The sequence below is a fragment of the Euwallacea similis genome, chromosome 20 (assembly GCF_039881205.1).
Source record: "Euwallacea similis isolate ESF13 chromosome 20, ESF131.1, whole genome shotgun sequence".
Taxonomy (NCBI): Eukaryota; Metazoa; Arthropoda; class Insecta; order Coleoptera; family Curculionidae; genus Euwallacea; species Euwallacea similis.
This window is the reverse complement of record NC_089628.1, coordinates 3,618,263-3,643,049: the sequence shown is the minus strand read 5'-3', so window position 1 is coordinate 3,643,049 and position 24,787 is coordinate 3,618,263. Positions and strand designations below refer to the sequence as shown.

The following is a 24,787-nucleotide window of genomic DNA, read 5'->3' as shown; positions in this document are numbered from 1 at the left end:
AGTTATTCAATTTCCCAATAGACAGTCAAATCTTCAGAATACAAATTACTTTAGTTTCTCTATCTTCCCTACATCCCCAAATTTCCACAGTGCATCCTGACCCTCACAATACAATTTAATAATCAATATATACCACCCTTTAATGTGTCACTTTTTTTTAAATATCTAAACTATCCTCTACTTATAAATAAATAAGAGTACATGTCTTTAGAAACATTTTACTCATCTCTCAATATAATGCAGACCATGTATCTCTTCTTCATTCATAGAAACACCAATAATATTCATCAATAAATACTAAATATACTAAATTTACAAACTACAAGCTCTAAATCAGTCATAATACTGCGGGGAATGTTTCCAAAAATATAGACAATACCTATAAAAAGTTACTACTTTTCCCTAAAGTAAGAAAAACAGTGTAAACCCAATCCTCTCACGAATCCCAAAAGACCACTTTCCTATTCATCGGGTAACAGGTTTAGAAATAATCTCACACAAAATCCTTCAATTCTGCTTTTATTAGTTGCAGTCAGAAGAAACACCCTTCTTTTAGTTCTAAAAGCTTCTTCAAAAATAATAATAATAATAATAATAATAAATAATATACACTTACTAAATATACCACCACTCTAAATGTATCACCTCGACAAGTACTCTTTCGACTCATCAAAAGTAATACAAAAAGAGTCACAAATTTAATAAATATAATATCCAGTTAGTAGAATACAAACAGAAATGTTATCAAAAATCAGTTAAATAATACATAAACCATAGAAAATTAGTTGTCTCAATTTTAAATTTCATCTTTTATCAAAAATAACACTTTTCATAATCATTAAATCGAAAACACACTCATTTCCTATCTAGGAACGAAAAGTTTCGTTGCACTTTTACTAAATTCATATGTTTCTCTCAAAAATTCATTAAGAAACTAATACCCTTCAATGTACTTTCAAATCTTTCCATTTATTTATCCCTTAACCCCTTTTACAATTCAAAAGAATCCACCATTTCTTGTTACACGAGTCATGAGCAATGCTAAAGAACCACACAATATCACAAACTGTACTGCTCGAGTACCAATTACACATCTACTCGACTCTCAAATTTAGAGGAAAAAGTACAATTCACTTTTCGTTCCTCACAAAATACTCTTCTTCTCAAATCCCTCCACCTATCACTACTTCTTATTTCTATCACTTACCTACCATTGGTTCCTTCCATTTCTCCCTTTTCCTTTCTCAGTTGCTCTATGCATTTCATCTGTTTTCTCACAAAATTAATTAAGCAGCTTCAAACCTTCAATGCTTTCTTGAAGACATTGTCCCCTCGACTTATCTTGTGGCACCCATCACAAAATGCAAGTGTTCCGAGTACTTCATCCTTCGGAATCTGAAACAATGACAATTCATTGCACCTAGTTCAATGAGACACCACATAATACACATAATAATCTTCTGAATCCATCATTCCCAACACTCCTCAGTCATAATACCTACTTTCATAGCTCGGAATGTGCAAATTCTCAAACTATGCAAATCTAAAATACAAATAATCCTCAAATACTTTGAAAAGCACCATTACTTGTTCCACAAATACTTTCATCCCCACACCCTGACAAAGTAAGATGGGGTTATGTCCGAGGTGATGGAGCCATGGCTCCTATAACCTCAGTTTATCTTCGAGAATGTTATGTGGAATCCTTCGACCAATTCCAATTTACACCATTGGGTTACTTCTTGTCCCCAGTTTTCAAAAATTACTTCCGAGACAATCGACACACGTAATCAAAGCCCCAAGGAACGAATTGGGGCATTGTGCAATTGTCACCCCACAAGTTCTCGACAATGTCTTCAAAAGTATCAAAGTTCTGGTAAACTTCAACTTTCAAATGAGTGGACCGCGTTTTCCACAATTATTATCAATGTTTTAAACAATTACACTTCTTTTCTTAAAAAATTGCCTAAATTTTCAATCGAAATCTTCAAACTTAAAAATAGTAATAAATAAATTAATATAACCTCACTCCACTCTGTCATTCCAAATCGCATGATCGAATTGCGACTTACTTCTCATCTTCTATTTCTCTCGTGTAAATTACCACGGCTGACTCCTAATGCTAACCTAAAATTCGTCAATCGAAACCCGCCAAGAATTACACACGTACAGTAAATGTACAGTGTTGGGGAAATAACTTTGCTACTTTTCTACTACCTATTTTAATCGTGGTTAGTTCCGGTTAGCCTTTCTAATTTTCTAATTCTAAATAATAATTCGTCAATTTACAAACTTTTCTCTTTCCCTTTCTCTTCTTTCCAAATAAAGTTCTCGATCGTCGGTTAAATTTGACAAAGTTATTTCCCTATACCCTGTACAATTCACATAGAACCTACGTCCTAATAGTCTATTTCACACAAGACTAAAGCACTAATAAATTTCTAAAATAATACAAGTTATATCTCACCCACACAGTACGTGAACTACACAAAGAATCTACTACTATAGGAAACGCAGTATAAAATACTAATCAATCATAAAATGTAGTACAAATTTGGAAAAGTAAACGAGCAAACGAGCAATTCCCTACCTCTCTTTTTCTTAACTTTCCCAGTTCTAATAAATCCTTTAGAACCGTAAAAGTACCTACTAGTAGTGCCAGTTAAGTGTTACCTCAATAATTTGCACACGTGGCCCACTTGTGTGCAAATTATGTGAGGCATCCTAAAAAGGCCCCTTCAGCCTACCCTCCTCTTCCCTCTTATTCTCTATTAATATTACATTCACAAAAATTATCCTATATACATAATATCTTAATTTAAAAATCGTTCAAATTCATCTTCCTTTCAATGCTTTCTTAAGAAGACCTTATTCGCTATATCGTTTAAATTCATCCTATCACTTTGCCCACCATATTCAAACTCTCCTCAAAATAAACCGACCCTGTTATACACCTTTTTTCTTATCTCTTCTCTTCTCTTCTCCAATGAATACTGCACCACAGTGCTCCAATCTCTACTTCTCACTTGACTTGTCCACTGCTGGAAATGCTTTTTTCTTCCAAGTCTTTTTCCAGTTTTCCTCATCTTTCAAAATAAATCTTATCTCCTTTCACCAGTTCCGGCCCTTCCTAAGCCTCTTTCAAATCTTCCCCTTTGTCCTTAGTTCCGGTTACATCCTTTCTAAGACCTCACAATTTCGGTGAATAAATTTCGTTCACCATTTTGTCCAAGGATCCCCAAGTATTGCTTAAAAACAGACTTTTTTCCAAATATCCTCCGGGAAAAATTCCTCAAATGGCTTTTCTACGCCCTAAAGTTCCTCTACAATTTTAGGAAGCTCCTAGCTGACACATGTCTAATGACTACATACTAACACTAATGAAATATAATAATGCAACTTCCCTTATTCTATCCCTCCAAACGTGTTTCTCACAAGTTACCTAATACCCTTATAAATATCACTAATTTTAATATACATATTACATATTCATTTGTTCCTTCTAAAAGCTCTAATTACTTCCCTCTGAAATACATGTACTTTCTTACTCTTATCCTTGAAATTCACAAGAAATAATCTTTACTTTCTTATTAACTATAAATACATAAATAACCTAGTGGCAAATTCTACTTTTCCAATGTACATTCCTTCCCATTTTTCTTACATATGCTCAAGTTATCCTTCCATATAATAAATAATGTCCTATTCTTATGTTTAAATCCCTCCTCTTCTTTCGCACCCACCATTTACTTCTAATTCCTATCTTTTCCAATTTCTCTCAAATTTGGCAGTTTTACATTCTATGTGCATGTTTCTGTTACATTTTTCCACCTATATCTCCTCCCTCAAAAGAAAAATTGCCTAAAAAATCCTTTCCTATGTCCCTACCTACTTAAACTTACTATGAATACCCCTAATGTCTTAACCGAATTACTTCACCTAGCATATGCATCGACAATTTCAAATACATAATTCCTGTACCTTCACAAAAATCACCAGTACCTTTACACTATGCTTTCCTATCTGATATAAATATTCAAATCTTCTAAACAATTACAAATCATGTACCTAGTTTTTCCTATAAAAAATAATACATCCAATTTACTTTCTATTCTAAAGTACTACATCTTTATCCCTAACACTTAAATAATAATCACAATGTAATTCACAATTCCTACAATATCTACTAATTTAAAAATAATATACTTTTCCTATGTTTATATAAATAAAATCTAATCCTCAATTATTTCTAATAATACTTATAATGGTGAACATTTCACCTTACATTTCCAAATACCAATCAAACACCCTACCTACTGTACTAACTTATAAAATCACCCTTTACAGTAATATGGTGCCCCAATTAAATAATTAAATACTCTACTTTCTCAAATTACAATTCCACAATAATCCATAAGTTATGGTACAATTTTTCACACATTTCCTTTTAAATTAATCAAATATCTTTCTGATACATCAAAATAACTAGAAACTAGAAAATTCTTAATTAACTTTCAAAATTAAACTCACAAATTACTTATTAACTACAAGCAAATTCCTATTCTTCTTAACATAAGAAAGCAATCTCGTAATAATCCACTTACTTGCAATCCTCCAAATCTCACAATCTCCTTCCTTGTGAAAAAATACTTTGGCCCTTATCTTTTTCCCTTTCCTGGGCCCCAGTCAGCTTCTTCGATCATTTTCACTTTTGCTGTTCTCGTAATTTCCTACTTCTCTCTTGCCAAAGTTCCATGTATCCATCTGGTGAGCTTCCTCTTTCCTTCCCTTATAAATCTTATTCTTTTTGCTAAGAGGAAATAAATAAACCACTGTCCTTCGATAAAACTACAAAGTACTACCTTGCTATCTTTTTGCCCTTAACTTAAGTTCTTTTGAATCCGACTACTCCGGTGAAAAATCTATCTTTCCTATCCTTGAATGTGAGCAATAATCCAACTTTCGATACCAGTTTTTGGTAAAGTTCCTTGTCTATATCTCTGGCCCCTCCGTCATTGGTGATCTGTCGAGGAAATCCACTATGATCTTAATGGTTCCATCATTTTATGTCAAAACTGTGGGGCAACCCACCTTCTTTCTTCCTAATTTGTAGGTTAAATGTTCGATCCTTCCTGCTGGGTTTTCTGTTGAAGAACCTCACTACTAATCTGGTGCTCGTAAACCTAACCTAAAAGGTATTTGCTCCAGACCCTTTCTTTCTGTGTTCTGTTTTTCCGTGAGCCCCTCCGTTTGCTTCCTGTAAATGTTTGCTTTTAGGTCTTTAATTTACCTCTTTCTTTGTAATATTTCCCCATCCACGTTTCCATTTCGAATTCCACTGTTCCAGTAAATATTATCCAAAATTCCGGTATTTCTTTACTTTTTCTTACGCTGTAAATTTGTGGATCCCAATCTTCTCATCTCGAATCCCGTAGATCATCGATTCTTTTATTTTTTAATAAATTAACGTCCAAAATTTTCAATCTTTATTTACTTTTTCGGAATACTCGTGACGATCCGAGAGGTTATCCCGTTCTCGTCTTTTACCGTTTTAACTTCCTTTCCGAACCCTTAAAAGATGGAGCCACGCGAAAAACCCACCGCTTCCAAAGAAACGAGCGTATAGACATTCGCGATTTTCACGATTCCCTTCGTCTTCATCTACTCGGGATTCGAGACCAGTTAACGGCAACGACGCATGTCGCCGCCATCTTATCGGAAAGTGCCGGGAACTAAGGCATCTTTCATGCTGGCCCCATGAAAGATTCCCGCGTTCCCCCGCTTTCTAGGGGATGGCTCCGATGTGTTCTCGACGGTGTCGTTCTGCCGAATCCGAAAAACGAGGGTGAAGACCCCCAAAGAGGGGTCGGTCCAAAGTGGCCGACTCCTCGCCAGGTTACCTGGAGGCCAATCGCCTCCACGTAACTTTGCGTCGCGTCTGTCACTTTGCCGGGCCCTCTTTGGGCCCGGTGCCGTACAGTGTTGCCGGCTTGTGCAAGAAATCCTAAAATTTTAAGAAATTCTAACCCGGATCAAAATCCCCAGTTTCCTCTGCCAACAGTTCCCAACTCCCCCCTTTTCTCTCAAAATCATTTTCACACCTTCCCCAAATTCACGGTGAAATAGCACATTCAACAAATTCCCTGTTCCGGAAATTCATTCATCATCATATCTCAAATAGACAAAACCACCCCAGGTGTTTCGGGCAGTTAAAAAACCACTAATAAATCCATCATGTATCAATTATTACCGTTCCTTCATCGGTATCCTTTACTACACGTGTTTCTGTTTCGAAATTTTCATAATAATTGTCAAAAGATCTATTTAAATCGAGTAAATCCAAATATTCATGACCCAATAGTAATAATTGATACACCGTCGGTTCTTTAGGTGTTTTTTAACACGTTTACTGCCCGAAACACCTCGGGGATGGTTTTTCCTATTTAAAATATGATGATAAATAATTTCCCTGAGCAATTAATTTGTTAAATGTGCTATTTAACCGTGAAATTCAAAGATCAAATGAAAATTAAATCGTTCATTTTCGTTTTGGGAGAAAAGGGAGGAACTGGCAACGTCGCAAAAAAAACCGCGAATCCTCATCTAGGTTAGAATTCCTTCAATTTTAGAACTTGCAATAATAAAAACACATCCATGCAATACTAAGCTAAATACTGTGGCCCACTTTTTTGTAACAAAACTTTAAGCATACTTAGGTAATTTTAATTTAAGAAGGTTATAAATAAAAATAACCTCATTGTTCTAAAATTTTCCACACCCGAAATCTTCAAAACAAAACGTTTACGAGCCTATGTTGATTTGAAATGTTCTTCCCAGTAATTATTCTATGTACTCTTAAAGTCCTGCTACAAAAAAGCAAAAGAACAAATCCAGATAAAAGCTGTATCATAAATCACAAAAACCTTAAGCAATCTTACCTGCAAAAATTATAACTGCATGCAAACAAATTCGAGTGAAAGCTTCGATAAATATCAAACTTTAAAAACTATTCACTTTATCATTATTCCACAAATAATAAAGGCCCTTTGGAATAATTAACATCTTAATAAACAATTTTTCTTGGATACCCTTAATAAGAAAACATCTTTTTCCCAAAACATTTAGTAACGAAGCTTCTTTACAGTTTAAACATCAATTTTCCTAAAACATTTAGTAACGAAGCTTCTTTACGGTTTAAATATCATTTCTCCCCATAACTTTTAATAAAAAGACAAAAAATTCTTTAAAAAATTAGGTATCACTTCACCTATTTAAAATCTTAGTGGTTGTTTCCACCTCTGCTAAAAAGTACTTGCAATTTAATACAAAATCCCAAAAGAAAGTCCTTTTGAAAATAAAATCCACTTATTTTTGTATATTTACACTTTTCCTATAACCCCAGAAATATCAGAGGTGGTTCGTTTTCATATTAACACCCTGTTAGAATACTCTTTCCAATTCTTTTCAATATTATTTTCTTCAACTGCTTAACCCTCAAATCTGACACAATAAAAATTTTAAATTCCTACCTTTTCTGTTGCCTTCGGGAATACTTTCTTTACTGGACACCTTGCACTTTCCCAGATCACACCATCTTTATCGCTGCATTCGAGGTAGACACACACACACACAATTTCACATCCTTTGGCTGCAGTTCTTGTCCTGGAAGGAAAAGAGAGGCTACTGTAGCACATACTTTCCACCAAGAATTTAATATTCAATATCCTTAAACATGAGAACTTTGGAATCTTTACATTTCATCTTGGCAAATCACACTACATGACCTCAGAATACGAGTACCGTTTGACTCAAAACAATTAGATCTTTATCAAAAAGCTGCTTTACTTGTTAGACAAATTCCTTCATCCACAGCTCGAATAACCTTAATTTGTCTTCGAGAATGTAGTCATTCCTTTAATAAGTTCCTGTACCGAGCATATTTACCCACCTGACGCCCCTGGGTGGGTTGCTTCTTGTTCCCAGTTTTATAAAATAACACTTTTACACCGTAAGCACACCTAATCAAAGTCTCAAAGGACGAATTTGAGCAGTGTGCAGTTATCACCCCACCGGTTCTCCGCGATGTCTTCGAAAGTATCGGAGTTCTGGTAAATTTGTACGTTCAAGTGAATGGACGACATTTTCTACAATTATTGTTCATTTGTCGAACGATTAGACTAATTTTGTTAAAAATTAGTCATACGCCTTAACTTCTTCGAAATACAAAGTAAATATGGCGACGTAACCTCTCTCCGCTCTGTCAAAAAGTTCTTTTTGACAGAAAATGGTCGAGCTACGCGATGCGTTCCTCGCGACCTACTTTTCGTCTTCCGTTTCTCTCGTGCAAACTTCGAACGTCAATTTTCGGTGCAGATGTCGGTTCTGATGGTTCCCTCGGTACGATAACTTCCGAAAATGCGCGGGAATCATCCCGTCCTCTTTCTTTTCGTTACTTCCTCGTCTCCATGCTTATAAAAGCAATGTTGCAATTTAATATTAATTTCGTCGTCCTTCACAAGTAACTAACGATGACACCCACTTATCCTAATTGTACGGAGTGTTAGGGAAATAACTTTCCTACTTTGATTTCTCCTTTTCTAAAGAAGTATCCAAATGAAACAAACTAAAAGACACATTGCCAATTCTTCAAATGTGTCTCTCTTTTTCCAAAGAAATCAAAATAGTTACGTTTACGAATCTTCTTCCTCTTTCCTATTCCGAAGTTATTTCCCCGACACGATGTATAATTAAAATAAAATGATAGTCTCTCTAACGAAAGACTACAGCACTCGTGAAAAATTCTTCAATTTAAAAATAATGTGTAAAACGCACAAATATAAAATACTTTTCCGTGTTTCTTCAAAAGCAAATATATAGAAAAAGCATAGAAACACAAACTAGCAAATTCGCCACCTGTTTTTGTCTCTACCGTCACAACTTTCCCAGTTCTAATAAATCCTTTAGAACCGTGAAAGTACCTGCTAGTGCCAGTTTAATATTACCCCAATAATTTGCACACTTGGCCCACTTGTGTGCAAATTATGTGGAGCCTCCTATTATTTTAAAAAGGCTACGTCGACCTACCCTTCTTTGTCCCCTTAACTGTCTCTTTCAATGTTACATTTACAAAAGTTAAAAACTAATAAATATCCTACTTATCCCTAAATAGTATTCTAATTTAGAAATAATTAAGACCATTTCTTTAAAAATCCTTAAAATCTCTAATGTTCTATAATCCATCTTCCTTTTAATGTCTTCTTAAGAAGACCTCTTTCCCCACTCTCCTCGAAATAAACCAATCTTGTTAATTGTCTTTTCTCTTATCTCTTATACAATGACTACTGCAATCTCTACTTCTTGCTTCACTTGCCTAATGCTTTTTTCCTTCAAGTCTTTTCCACTTCTCTTCTTTCAGAAAAAATCTTATCTCCACTGACCATTTCCCTTCCTTCCTGAACTTCTTACAAATTTTTAAAAGCACCGAATCCCTAAATCCTCTAAATTAATCATCCCTAGTTCCAATTAGACCCCTTTTAGGACTCCACAATCTCGGTTTTTTCCCATAGTCAATTTTCCTGACTCCACAATTTCAGTCAATAAATCCTGTTCACCATTTTGTCCAAGAATCCCCAAGTTATCCTGAAAAAACAGTGTTTTTCCAAAGATCTTCCAGGAAAAATTCCCCAAATGGCTTTTCTAAATCCTACAAATTTCTTCTCAAATTTGAAAAAACTCCTAATTGACAACGACTGCTTACTAATACTAATAAAATAATAACTTCCCTTATTCTATCATTCCAAATAAGTTACCCTTATAAATATCACTAATTTTAATGTACGTGTTCATTTGTTCCTTCTAAAAGCTCCTCTTATTTACCTCTCAAATATACATAAGTTCTTCCTCACCTCTACTGTTACAATTCAAAAGTAATAATCTTTACTTTCTTATGAACTATAAATACATAAATGACCTACTGGCAAATTCTACTTTTCTAATATACATTCTTTCTCATTCATTCCCATTTTTCTTACAAATGCTCGTATTATCCTTCCATATAATAAATAAAGTCCTATTCTTATGTTTAAATCCCTACTCTTCTTTCGCATCCACCCTACACACCTAATTGCTATCCTATCTAGTTTCTTTGAAGTTTTACGTTCTGTATGCATGTTTCTCGTACATTTTTCCACTTCCTCAAAAGAAAAATACCCTAAGAAATCCAGTACTATATCCCTACCTTTACTTACTATGAATACCTAATATTTTAATACAATTACTTCACTTAGCATATACATCTACAATTTCAAATTTACAATTCGAGTTTATACACATAATTTCTATATGCTCACAAAAATTATTAGTACCTTACCACTATCATTTCCTATCTTGTATAAATATTCAAATCATCTAAAAAATTAAATATCAACACTTACAAAAATGTACCTAGTTTTTTCCTATAAAAAATAATATATCCAGTTTACTTTCTATCCTTAACACTTAAATAATAATCATAATGTAATTCACAATTCCTACAATATTTACTAATTCAAAAATAATATACTTTCACTATGTGTATACAAATAAATTCTAATTTTCAATTTATAATAACACCTGTTCTCTCACCTTTTAAACAAATTATGTCAAATAATACTTATAATGGTGAATTTTCCAAATATCCATGAAGCACCCTACTTACTTTACTGACATACAAATTCAAAATAAAATTACCCTTTACGGTAGTACGGTGCTCCAACTAAAAACTCTATTTTCTCAAATATTCAATTCCAAAATAATCCATAACTTATGGTACACTTTTTCACACAATTCCTTTTAAATTAATCAAATTTCCTTCTGATGCATCAAAATAACTGGGAAATTCCTATTCCTCTTAAGACAAAAAGCGGTCTCCTAATAATCCACTTACTTGCAATCCTCCAAATTTCGGTATCTCCTTCCTTGTGAAAAAATACTTTGGCTGCCTTTCTTTTTCTCCTTACTCGGCCCCAGTCAGCTTTTTCGATCATTTTCACTTTTGCTGTTCCTGTAATTTCCAATTTTTGTCTTTCAAAATTCCATGTATCCAAGTAACCACCCTCTTTCCTTCCCTTATAAATCATATCCTTTTCGCTAAGAAGAAATAAATAAAACACTATTCTTCGATAAAGCTACAATGTACTACCTTGGTATCTTTTTGCTCTTAACCTATATTCTTTTCGGTCCTCCACTCAAAAATGTGTCTTTCCTATCGATGAATATGAGCAATAATCCAACTTTCCTTACAAATTTTGGATAAAGTTAAGTGTGTCTACCTCTGGCTCCTTGGTCATTGTTGATCTGTCGAGAAAATCCTCTATAATCTTAATGGTTTAATCTTATTTATATCAAATCTGAGGAGCAACCGACCTTCTTTCTTCCTAATCTGTAGGTTAAACGTTCGGTCCATCCTTTTAGGTTTTCTCTTGAAAATCCTCACTACTAATCTCGTGCTCGTAAACCTAACCAAAAAGGTACTTGTTCCAGACCATTTCTTTCTGTGTTCTGTTTTTTAATAACTCCCTCTGTTTGCTTTCTGGAAATGTATGCTTTTAAGTCCTTAATTTACCTTTTTGTTGTAATATTTTCCCATCCACGGTACCAATTCCAATTCCGTTGTTAGAGTAAATATTATCCAAAAATCCAGTATTTCTTTACTTTTTCTCACTCTGGAAATTTCTGGATCCCAATCTTCTGATCTTGAATCCCGCAGATAATCAATTTTCTTATTATTTAATAATTAACGTCCAAAATTTTACATCTTTATTTACTTTTTCGGAATACTCGTGATGATCTGAGAGGTTATCCCATTCTCGTCTTTTACCGTTTTAACTACCTTTCTGAACCCTTAAAAGATGGAGCCACGCGAAAAACCCACCGCTTCCAAAGAAACAAGTGTATAGACATTCGCGCTTTTGCCGATTCCCACCGTCTTCATCTACTCGGGATTCGAGACCAGTTAACGGCAGCGGCGCATGTCGCCGCCATCTTTTCGGAGAGCGCCGGGAACAAAGGCCTTATTCATGCTGGCCCCATGAATAATTCCCGCGTTCCCCCGTTCTCTAAGGGGATGACTCCGATATGTCGACGTTGTCGTTCTGCCGAATCCGAAAAACGAGGTTGAAGACCCCCAAAGAGGGGTCGGCCAAACTGGCCGACTCCTCGCCAAGTTACCTGGAGGCCAATCGCCTCCACGTAACTTTGCGTCGCGTCCGTCACTTTGTCCGGGCCCTCTTTGGGCCCGGTGCCGTACAGTGTTGCCGGCTTGTGCAAGAAATCCTAAAAATTTAAGAAATTCTAACCCGGATCAAAATCCCCAGTTTCCCCTGCAAAAATTTCCCAATTCCCCCTTTTCTCTCAAAATCATTTTCACACCTTCCCCAAACCGGGAATTCATTCATCATCATTAGACAAAATCACCCCCGAGTTGTTTCGGACAGTAAATGTGTTAAAAAACCACTAATAAATCCATCATGTATCAATTATTACCATTCCTTCCTCGGTATCCTTTACTACACGTGTTTTTGTTTCCAAATTTTCATAATCATTATTAAAACAACCATTTAAATCGAGTAAATGCAAATACTCATGACCTAATAGTAATAATTGATACATCATCTGTTTCTTAGGTGTTTTTTAACACATTTACTGCCCGAAACACCTCGGGGATGGTTTTTCCTATTTAAAATAGGATGATAATTAATTTCCCTGAGCAATCAATTTGTTAAATGTGTTATTTAACCGTCAAATTCAAAGATAAAATGAAAATTAAATAATCCATTTTCGTTTTCGGAGAAAAGGGAGGAACTGGCAACGTTGCAAAAAAAACCGCGAATCTTCATCTAGGTTAGAATTCCTTCAATTTTAGAACTTGCAATAATAAAACACACCATGAAATACTAAATACACTGGCCCACCTTTTTGTAACAAAACGTTAATAGTACATAGGTCATTTTAATTTATGAACGTTATGAAAATAACCTCATTGTTCTAAAATTTTACACACTCAATATCTTCAAAACCAAACGTTTACGAGCCAATGTTGGTGTGAAATGTTCTTCCAAGTAATTATTCTATGTACTCTTAAAGTCCTCCTACAAAAAAGCAAAAGAACAAATCGAGGTAAAAGCTGTATCATAAATCACAAAAACCTTAAGCAAACTTACCTGCAAAAATTATAACTGCATGCAAGCAAATTCAAGTAAAAACTTCGATAAATATCAAAGTTTAAAAACAATTCACTTTATTCTTATTCGACAAATAATAAAGACCCTTTGGAATAATTAACCTCTTAATAAACAATTTTTCTTTGATACCTTTAATAAGGAAACATCCTTTTTCCCAAAACATTTAGTAACGAAGATTCTTTAAGGTTTAAACATCATTTTTTCCAAAAACCTTTCTTAACGAAACTTCTTTACAGCTTAAACTTCAATTTTCCCAAAACCTTTCCAGAAAACCAAAAAAATTTAAAAACAAAAACCTTTCCAATTAGGTATCACTCAATCTTGCTACCTATTTAAAATTTTCAATTTTATTCTTACTGGTTCTTTCCCTTCGTACTAGAAAGTACTTGCAATTTAATAAAAAAAACTCCAAAAGAATGTCCCCCTTGAAAATAAAATCCCCTTATTTTTGTATATTTACACTTTTTCTATAATCCCAGAAATATCAAATGTGATTCGTTCTCAAATTAACTCACTGTTTTAATACTCTTTCGATTCGTTTTGAATATAAATTGTTTCTTTGATAACAATTATATTCTTCCTTTGCATAGTAACACTCCCTCAAATCTAGCAGCATAAAAATTGTAAATTCCTACCTTTTTCTGTCGCCGTCAGCTATACTTCCACCAGCAAACAGCTTCCACTTTCGGAGATGGCACAATCATTTCACTGCATTTGGGATGAACACAGACACACACTCACACAATTTCACATCCTTTGGCTGCAGTTCTTGTCCTGAAAAAAAAGAGAGGCAGCTATAGTACTTACGTTTCCCCGAAGAATATAATATTCGATATCCTTAGTTAAACACCAGAACGTTGGAATCTTTGCAACTCACATTAAATAACCTCATAGTACAAGTACCGGTTGACTCAAAACAATCAGATCTTTATCAAAAGGCTGCTTTACATTTTAGACAAATTAAGACACGGTTATGTTCAACTTAATATAACCACAGCTCTTATAACCTTAGTTTACCTTCGAGAAGTCAATCGATCGTTTAATAAGTTCGTGCACTAAGCATATCTACCCACCTTGGCCCCCGCACATCACACCTCTGGGTTGCTTCTTGTTGCCAGTTTTATAATACTTTTACACCGTAAATACACGTAATCAAAGTTTCAAACGACGAATTTGGGCAGTGTGCAGTTATCACCCCACGAATTCTCGACCGTGTCTTCCAAAGTATCAAAGTTCTGGTAAATTTGTACGTTCAAGTGAATGGACGACATTTTCGACAATTATTGTTCATTTTTTAAACAATTCGACCTCTTTTCTTAAAAAATAGCTTAAATGTTTAATCGAAATCTTCAAAGTTAAAAGTAGTAATAAATAAAGCAATATAACCTCACTCTGCCCTGTCGTTCAAATTCGTACGATCCCGCTGCGACCTACTTTTCATCTTCTATTTCTCTCGTGTAAAATTCCACAGCTGACTACTAATGATTCAACTTCGAATGGCCATTTTAAATGACTCAGTTTAATAGTTCCCTTCTTTACGACGACGTCCAAAAATTAAATCTCCTCAAATATCACGGTAATTTCCCCATTTGCTTTACTTTCTCATTAAATACGAAAGCAACGTTACGTTTCTAGCTTCGTCAATCCCAACTCGCCGCCGAGGATTACACGCACCCGCCGTAAATATAATATACAGTGTTAGGGAAATAACTTTGCTACCTTCGTACTTCCCATTCTAATCCTGGTTAGTTCGGGTTAGCCATTCTAATTTTCTAATTCTAAATAAAAATTCGTCAATTTACAAACGTTTCTCTTTCCTGTTCAAAAGAACTCTTCGTTCCAAATAATGTTCTCGATCTTCGATTAAATTTGACAAAGTTATTTCCCTATACCCTGTACAATTAAAATAGAACCTACGTCCTAACAGTCTATTTCACACAAGACTAAAGCACTAATAAAATTCTGAAATAATACAAATTATATCTCACCAGCACAGTATATAGACTACGTAAAGAGCCTACTCCTGCAAGAAACACGGTATAACATACTAATCAATCATAAAATGAAGTAAAAACACGAAAAAGCAGACTAGCAAATTCCCAGTTCTAATAAATCCTTTAGAACCGTGATAGTACCTGTTGGTGCCAGTTTAATGTTACTCCAATAATTTGTACACGTGGCCCACTTGTGTGTAAATTATGTGGAGCATCCTATTATCTTAAAAAGGCTACGTCAACCTACCCTCCTCTGTCCCTCTTATTATCTCTTTTGCGTTAGTTTACAATTACAAAAGTTAAAAACTAATAAATATCCTACTTATACGTAAACAACACTATAAAAAATTATCATACATAATGTTAATTTAGAAACAATTAAAATAATTTCTTTAAAAATCTTTCAAATCTATAACGCTCTATAATCCATCTTCCTTTTAATATTTTTTAAAGAAAACCTCATTTGCCATATCGTCCAAATTCATCCCTTTATTTTACACACAATTCCACTTGTTCAAACCCTCCTCAAAATAAACCAATCTTGTTTTCCACCTTCTCTCTTTTATCTTCTCCAATGAATACTGTACCCCCGTGCAATCTCTACTTCTCACTTGACTTGTCCAATGCTTTTTCTTCCAAGTCTTTTTTCAGCCCTTCCTGAGCTGCTTAGAAATTTCCAAAAACACCAAATCGCTAAACCTTCCAAATTCGTCGTCCCTAATTCCACTTAGACCTCACAATTTCGGTTTTTTCCTGTAATTACTTTTCCTAACTTCACGGTTTCAGTGAATAAATCTCGTTCACCATTTTGTACAAGAATCCCCAAGTTATCCTGAAAAAACGGTGTTTTTCCAAAGATCTTCCGAGAAAAATCGCCCGAATGGCTTTTCTAAGCCCTAAAGTTCCTCTACAATTTTAGGAAGCTCCTAGTTGGCAATGACTACATACTAACACTAATAAAATATAATAATGTAACTTTCCTTATTCTATCCTTCCAAACAAGTTTTCCATAAGTTACCTAATACCTTCATTAATATCGTTAATTTTAATATGCATGCTCATTTGTTCCTTCTGAAAGCTCTTCTTACTTCTCTCTAAAATAAATGTTCTTTCTTAGTCTTATCCTCGAAATCCAGGAGGAATAATCTTTGCTATTAACAAATAATCTACTAACAAATTTCTCTCTTCTTTTATGCAGCTATTTGCATTCCCTCCCGTTCTTCTTACATGTCTTTATATTATCCCTCCATATAACAAATAAAGTCCTATTTTTGTGTTTAAATCTCTCATCTTCTTTCGCATCCACCGTTTACTCCTAATTGCTATCCTACCCAGTGTTTCTTTAAAGTTTTACATTCTATATGCATGTTTCTCGTACATTTTTCCACCTACCTCCCCTCCGTATCTTTTACCTCCCTCAAAAGAAAAATACCCTGAGAAATCCTGTACTATATCCCTACTTTTACTTACTATGAATACCTAACATCTTAACAAAATTACTTCACATAGCATATACATCTACAATTTCAAATTTATAATTCTATTTTATACACGTAATTCCTGTATCTTGACAAAAATTGCTAATACCTTTGCACCATATTTTCTTATCTTATATAAATATTAAAATCGTCTAAAAAATTAAATATCAATAGCTACAGAAATGTATCTATTTTGTCTCCTTAAAAAACTAAACACAGTCTATTTTCTATCTTAAATTACTACATCCTCCTTACCTATAACACTTAAATAATAATCACAATTTAATTTCCTATAATATCTACTAATGTAACAATATATTTTCACCATTTCTACATAAATCAATTTTAATCTTCAATGTGTAATACCTTTTGTTGTCTCTTACCTTTTAAATAAATTATTTCCAATAAGACAAATAATACTTATAATGGTGAATTTTCCAAATATCCATAAAACACCCTACCTACTATACTCACATACAAATTCAAAATAAAATTACCCTTTCCGGTAGTACGGTGCTCCAATTAAATACTCTATTTTCTCAAATATTCAATTCCAAAATAATCCATAAGTTATGGTACAATTTTTCACACAATTCCTTTTAAATTAATCAAATGTCCTTCTGATGCATCAAAATAACTAAGAAATTCCTATTCCTCTTAAGACAAAAAGCATTCTCCTAATAATCCACTTACTTGCAATCCTCCAAATATCGATATCTCCTTCCTGCTGAAAAAATACTTTGGCTGCCTTTCTTTTTCTCTTTACTCGGCCCCAGTCAGCTTATTCGATCATTTTCACTTTTGCTGTTCTTGTAATTTCCTATTTTTGTCTTTCAAAATTCCATGTATCCAAGTAACCACCCTCTTTCCTTCCCTTATAAATCATATCCTTTTCGCTAAGAAGAAATAAATAAAACACTATTCTTCGATAAAGCTACAATGTACTACCTTGGTATCTTTTTGCTCTTAACCTATATTCTTTTCGGTCCTCCACTCAAAAATGTGCCTTTCCTATCGATGAATATGGACAATAATCCAACTTTCCTTACAAATTTTGGATAAAGTTAAGTGTGTCTACCTCTGGCTCCTTGGTCATTGTTGATCTGTCGAGGAAATCCTCTATAATCTTAATGGTTTAATCTTATTTATATCAAATCTGAGGAGCAACCGACCTTCTTTCTTCCTAATGTGTAGGTTAAACGTTCGGTCCATCCTTTTAGGTTTTCTCTTGAAAATCCTCACTACTAATCTCGTGCTCGTAAACCTAACCAAAAAGGTACTTGTTCCAGACCCACTCTTTCTGTGTTCCCTTTTTTAATACGTCCCTCCGTTTGCTTCCTAGAAATGTATGCTCTTAGATCCTTAATTTACCTCTTTGTTATAATATTTCTCCATCCACGGTACCATTTCAAATTCCACTGTTAGAGTAAATTTTATGGAAAAATCCAGTATTTCTTTACTTTCTTCTTACTTTGTAAATTTGTGGATCGCAATCTTCTAATCTTGAATCCAGTAGATAATCAATTCTTTTATTTTTTAATAATTAACTTCCAAAATTTTACATCTTCATTTACTTTTTCCAGACACTCTTGACAATCCACGAGGTTATCTCATTCTCGTCTTTTACAATTTTAACTTCCTTTTCCGACAACTAAAAGATGGAGCCACGCGAAAACCCTACCGCTTCCAGAAAATTAAGTGTATAGACATTCGCGCTTTTGACGATTCCCATCGTCTTCATCTACTCGGGATTCGAGACCAGTTAACGGCAGCGGCGCATGTCGCCGCCATCTTTTCGGAGAGCGCCGGGAACAAAGGCCTTATTCATGCTGGCCCCATGAATAATTCCCGCGTTCCCCCGCTCTCTAAGGGGATGACTCCGATATGTCGACGTTGTCGTTCTGCCGAATCCGAAAAACGAGGTTGAAGACCCCCAAAGAGGGGTCGGCCAAACTGGCCGACTCCTCGCCAAGTTACCTGGAGGCCAATCGCCTCCACGTAACTTTGCGTCGCGTCCGTCACTTTGTCCGGGCCCTCTTTGGGCCCGGTGCCGTACAGTGTTGCCGGCTTGTGCAAAAAATCCTAAAATCTCAAGAAATTCTAACCCGGATGAAAATCCCCAGTTTTCTCTGCAAAAATATCCCCCATTCCCCCCCTTTCTCTCAAAAATTATCATTTTCACACTTTCCCCAAATTCCCTGTTCCGGAAATTCATTCATCATCATATCTCAAATAGACAAAACCACCCCAGGTGTTTCGGGCAGTAAATGTGTTAAAAAACCACTAATAAATCAATCATGTATCAATTATTACTATTCCTTCCTCGGTATCCTTTACTACACGTGTTTTTGTTTCCAAATTTTCATAATAATTATTAAAACAACCATTTAAATCGAGTAAATGCAAATACTCATGACCTAATAGTAATAATTGATACATCATCGGTTTCTTAGGTGTTTTTTAACACATTAACTGCCCGAAACACCTCTGGGATGGTTTTTCCTATTTAAAATATGATGATAAATAATTTCCCTGAGCAATGAATTTGTTAAATGTGCTATTTCACCGTGAAATTCAAAGATCAAATGAAAATTAAATCATTCATTTTCGTTTTGGGAGAAAAGGGAGGAACTGGCAACGTCGCAAAAAAAACCGCGAATCTTCATCTAGGTTAGAATTCCTTCAATTTTAGAACTTGCAATAATAAAACACAACATGAAATACTAAATACCGTGGCCCACTTTTTTGTAACAAAACGTTAATAGTACATAGGTAATTTTAATTTAAGAACGTTATGAAAATAACCTCATTGTTCTAAAATTTTCTACACCCGATATCTTCAAAACCAAACGTTTACGAGCCTATGTTGGTATGAAATGTTCTTCCAAGTAATTATTCTATGCACTCTTAAAGTCCTGCTACAAAAAAGCAAAAGAACAAATCGAGGTAAAAGCTGTATGATAAATCACAAAAACCTTAAGCAAACTTACCTGCAAAAATTACAACTACTTGCAAACAAATTCAAGTAAAAGCTTCCATAAATATCAAAGTTTAAAAACAATTCACTTTATTCTTATTCAACAAATAATAAAGGCCCTTTGGAATAATTAACATCTTAATAAATAATTTTTCTTGAATACCTTTAATAAGGAAACATCATTTTTCCCAAAACATTTAGTAACGAAGTTTCTTTACGGTTTAAACATCATTTTTCCCAAAACCTTTCAATAAAACGAAAAAAAATAAATAAAAAAATTAGATATCACTCAACCTATTTAAAATCTTAGTGATTGTTCCCATCCCTACAAGAAAGTATTTGCAATTTAATACCAAACCCCAAAAGAAAGTCCCCCTTGGAAATAAAATCCTCTTATTTTTGTATATTAACACCTTTTCTATAATCCCAGAAATATCAAGTGGTTCGTTTCCAAATTAATACACTGTTGTAATACTCGTTCAATTCTTTTCGATATAAATTACTTCTTTGATAACAATTATTTTCTTTCATTGCATAGTAACTCTCCTTCAAATCTAACACCATAAAAATTTTAAATTCCTACCTTTTTCTGTCGCCATCAGCAATACTTCCACCAGCAAACAGTTTCCACTTTCTGAGATGACACAATCATTTCACTGCATTCCGAGTGGACACACACACGCACACACAATTTCACATCCTTTTGCTGCGGTTCTTGTCCTGAAAAGAAAAGAGAGGAAACTATAGTACATACGTTTTACACGAAGAATATAATATTCAATAGCATTAGTTAAACACAAGAATATTGGGATCTCACCAATCTTGCAACTCAACACTAGACAACCTCAAATTACAAGTACAAGTTGAATCATAACAGTATGATCTTTATCAAAAAGCTGCTTTAAGGCGGTACCCAAAATAAGTTTTCCTTGCGTTAGAAAAAAGTCAAATTTATCTAATCTGCGAATACTACAATAGTTATTGAAAGTTGACAATTACTAAAAACTCCTTTGACAATTAGTTTCTTCTCTTTCTTACCTCTTAATTTCTAATTCCACGGATATTCTATGGATCGACTAAGATGACACCACTTTTATTGTTGTGCTTTTCAATTTTAAATTCCACATTTTCTTTTCAAACGCACGCTTTTAAGTTAATTTGTTAATTTCCACATTTCGATATAAATAAACAAACAAAAAACTCTTACAGTACAATTATAAAAAAATGTCATTATTGTCATGCACGATGCACAGAAAATTACCACAAACAAGAAATCTACAAGTTTACACGAAGAAGAAATCTGCAAAAACACACCAAAAAGAAATCTGCAAAACCACACAAAGAAGAAACTTGCAACCCAGATTCCCAGATGGCACCACACAGAAAAATCTCTCTTCTTTCGCATCCACCATTTAATCCTAATTGGTCCTGCTATGAATACCCATTGTCTTAACGCAATTATTTCACATAACATATGCATTAAGCAATTCCAAATTTACAATTCTATTTTATACGCATAACTCCTGTATCGTGATAAAAATCATTAGTACCTTTGCACTATGTGTTCTTATCTTATATACATATTAAAATCATCTAAAAAATTAAATATGAATACCTACCGAATCTCCTTAAAAATAATATATAGTCTATTTTCTATCTTAAATTACTACATATTCCTGATCCATAACACTCAAATAATAATTACGATAAAACGTTAATATTTCATAGGTAAATTTATTTTAAGAAAGTATGAAAAATAATTAAAATTTCTTCTAAAGTTTTCCACACCCAATTCATTAAACAAAACGTTTATGAACCTATATTGGTATGAAACGTTCTTAAAAGGAATTATTCTATTCACTTTTAAAGTCTTACTACAAAAAAGTAAAAGAACAAATCAAGATAAAAGCTGTATGATAAATCACAAAAACCTTAAGCAAATTTACCTGCAAAAATTACAACTACGTGCAAGCAAACTCAAATAAAAGCTTCAATAAATATCAAAATTTAAAAACAATTCACTTTATTCTCATTCAACAAATAATAAAGGCCCTTTGGAATAATTAACATCTTAATAAACAATTTTTCTTGAATACCTTTAATAAGGAAACATCATTTTTCCTAAAAACCTTTCATAACGAAACTTCTTTACAGTTTAAACATCAATTTTCCTAAAACATTTAGTAACGAAGCTTATTTACGGTTTAAATATAATTTCTCCCCAAAACCTTTTAATAAAAAGAAAAAAAATAAATAAAAAAATTAGGTATCACTCAACCTATTTAAAATCTTAGTGATTGTTCCTCCCCTGCTAGAAAGTACTTGCAATTTAATACCAAACCCCAAAAGAAAGTCCCCCTTGGAAATAAAATCCTCTTATTTTTGTATATTAACACGTTTTCTATAATCCCAGAAATATCAAGTGGTTCGTTTCCAAATTAATACACTGTTGTAATACTCATTCAATTCGTTTTCAATATAAATTGCTTCTTTGATAACAATTATTTTCATCAATTGCATGGTAACTCTCATTCAAATCTAGCACCATAAAAATTTTAAATTCCTACCTTTTTCTGCCGCCGTTACAATACTTCCACTAGCACACAGTTTCCACTTTCCGAGATGGCACAATCATTTCACTGCATTCGGGATGGACACACACACACAATTTCACATCCTTTGGCTGTAATTCTTGTCCTGAAAAGAAAAGAGAGGCAACTATAGTACATACGTTTCTACAAAAAATATAATATTCAATATCATTAGTTAACCACAAGAACATTGAAATCTCATCAATCTTACAATTCACACTAGATAACCTCAAAATACAAGTACAAGTTGAATCAAAACAAATTAGATCTTTATCAATAAGCTGCTTTACGACGGTACCCAAAATAAGTTTTCATTGCGTTAGAAAAAAAATACAAATTTATTTAATCTGTAAATTATACAATAGTTATTGAAAGTCTACAATTACTAAAAACTCCTTTGATAATGAGTTTCTTTTCTTTCTTACCTCTTAATTTCTAATTCCACGGATATTCTATGGATCGACTAAGATGACACCACTTTTATTGTTGTGCTTTTCAATTTTAAATTCCACATTTTTTTTTTCAAACGCACGCTTTTAAGTTAATTTGTTAACTTCCACATTTCGATATAAATAAACAAACGAAAAACTCTTACAGCACAATTATTTAAAAAATGTCATTATTGTCATGCACGATGTACAGAAAATTACCACAAACAAGAAATCTACAAGTTTACACGAAGAAGAAATCTGCAAAAACACACCAAAAAGAAATCTGCAAAAAAACACCCAAAAGAAATCTGCAAAAACACACAAAGAAACTTGTAACCTAGGTTCTCAGATGGCGCCACACATAAAAATATCTTCTTTCGCATCCACCATTTAATCCTAATTCGTTCTACTATGAATACCCATTGTCTTGACACGATTATTTCACATAACGTACGCATCAAACAATTCCAAATTTACAATTCTATTTTATACACATAACTCCTGTATCGTGATAAAAATCATTATTACCTTAGCACTATGTCTTCTTATCTTATATACATATTAAAATCATCTAAAAAATTAAATATTAATACCTACCGAATCTCCTTAAAAATAATATATAGTTCATTTTCTATCTTAAATTACTACATATTCCTGATCCATAACACATAAATAATAATTACGACAAAACGTTAATAGTTCTTAGGTAAATTTATTTTAAAAAAGTTATGAAAAATAATTAAAATTTCTCCTAAAGTTTTCCACACCCGATATCTTTAAAACAAAACGTTTATGAACCTATATTGATATGAAACGTTCTTAAAAGTAATTATTCTATTCACTTTTAAGGTCTTACTATAAAAAAGGAAAAAAACAAATTAAAAGTGACGTCCATATGATAATTCACAACAAAGCTTAAGTAAACTTACCACTACATGCAAGCAAATTCAAGTGTAAGCTTCTAGAAATATCAAAGTGTAAAAACAATTCACTTTATTCTTATTTGACAAATAATAAACGCCCTTTAGAATAATTAACATCTTAATAACTAATTTTTCTTCGATACCATTAATAATGAAGCTTCTTTACGCTTTAAACATTATTTTTCCTAAAAAAACCTTTCAAATTAGGTATCACTCAACTTTGCTACCCATTTTAAATCTTAGTGGTTTTTTTCACCCCTACTAAAAAGTACTTCCAATTTAATAAAAAAATCCCAAAGAAAAACATCCCTCTTGAAAATAAAATCCACTTATTTTTGTATGTTAACACATTTTCTATAATCCCAGAAATATCAAAAGTGGGGCGTTTTCAAATTAACCCACTGTTGTAATATTCATTGGATTAATTTTGAATATAAATTGTTTCTTTGATAACAATTATTTTCATCAATTGCATGGTGACTCTCATTCACATCTAACACTATAAAAATTTTAAATTCCTACCTTTTTCTGTCGCTGTCAAGAATACTTCCACTAGCAGGCAACTTGCACTTTCCTAGATATGGTACAATCTTTTTCGCTGCATTCATGGTGGAACCACAATTTCATATCTTTGGCTGCAGTTCTTGTCCTGAAAAGAAAAGAGAGGCAACTATAGTACATACGTTTTACACGAAGAATATAATATTCAATAGCATTAGTTAAGCACAAGAATATTGGAATCTCACCAATCTTGCAACTCGACGCTAGATAACCTCAAATTACAAGTACAAGTTGAATCAAAACAATATGATCTTTATCAAAAAGCTGCTTTACGACGGTACACAAAATAAGTTTTCCTTGCGTTAGAAAAAGTCAAATTTATCTAATCTGCGAATACTACAATAGTTATTGAAAGTTGACAATTACTAAAAACTCCTTTGACAATGAGTTTCTTAATTACCTCTTAATTTCTAATTCCACGGATATTCTATGGATCGACTAAGATGACACCACTTTTATTGTTGTGCTTTTCAATTTTAAATTCCACAGTTTCTTTTCAAACGCACGCTTTTAAGTTAATTTGTTAATTTCCACATTTCGATATAAATAAACAAACGAAAAACTCTTACAGTACAATTATAAAAAAATGTCATTATTGTCACGCACGATGTA

General features: G+C 33.3%; 1 long non-coding RNA gene across 8 annotated transcripts; it reads right to left on the bottom strand.

The window, feature by feature from the left end:
* Window positions 1-520: 520 nt before the first annotated feature.
* Window positions 521-24,732, bottom strand: LOC136415656 (uncharacterized). 8 transcript variants are annotated; one of them, XR_010752635.1, is made up of 11 exons: window positions 20,708-20,857; window positions 20,253-20,389; window positions 17,865-18,030; window positions 17,641-17,811; window positions 17,386-17,588; window positions 13,856-13,994; window positions 7,530-7,662; window positions 5,092-5,257; window positions 4,863-5,023; window positions 4,605-4,810; window positions 521-1,395 (listed from the first exon to the last, which is right to left on the bottom strand). It is a non-coding gene; the product is annotated as an uncharacterized lncRNA (long non-coding RNA). The 8 variants fall into 8 exon arrangements; XR_010752636.1 differs by having other exon boundaries at window positions 17,641-17,795; XR_010752631.1 differs by lacking the exons at window positions 17,386-17,588; window positions 17,641-17,811; window positions 17,865-18,030; window positions 20,708-20,857 and adding exons at window positions 22,237-22,366; window positions 24,137-24,263; window positions 24,576-24,732.
* Window positions 24,733-24,787: the final 55 nt, after the last annotated feature.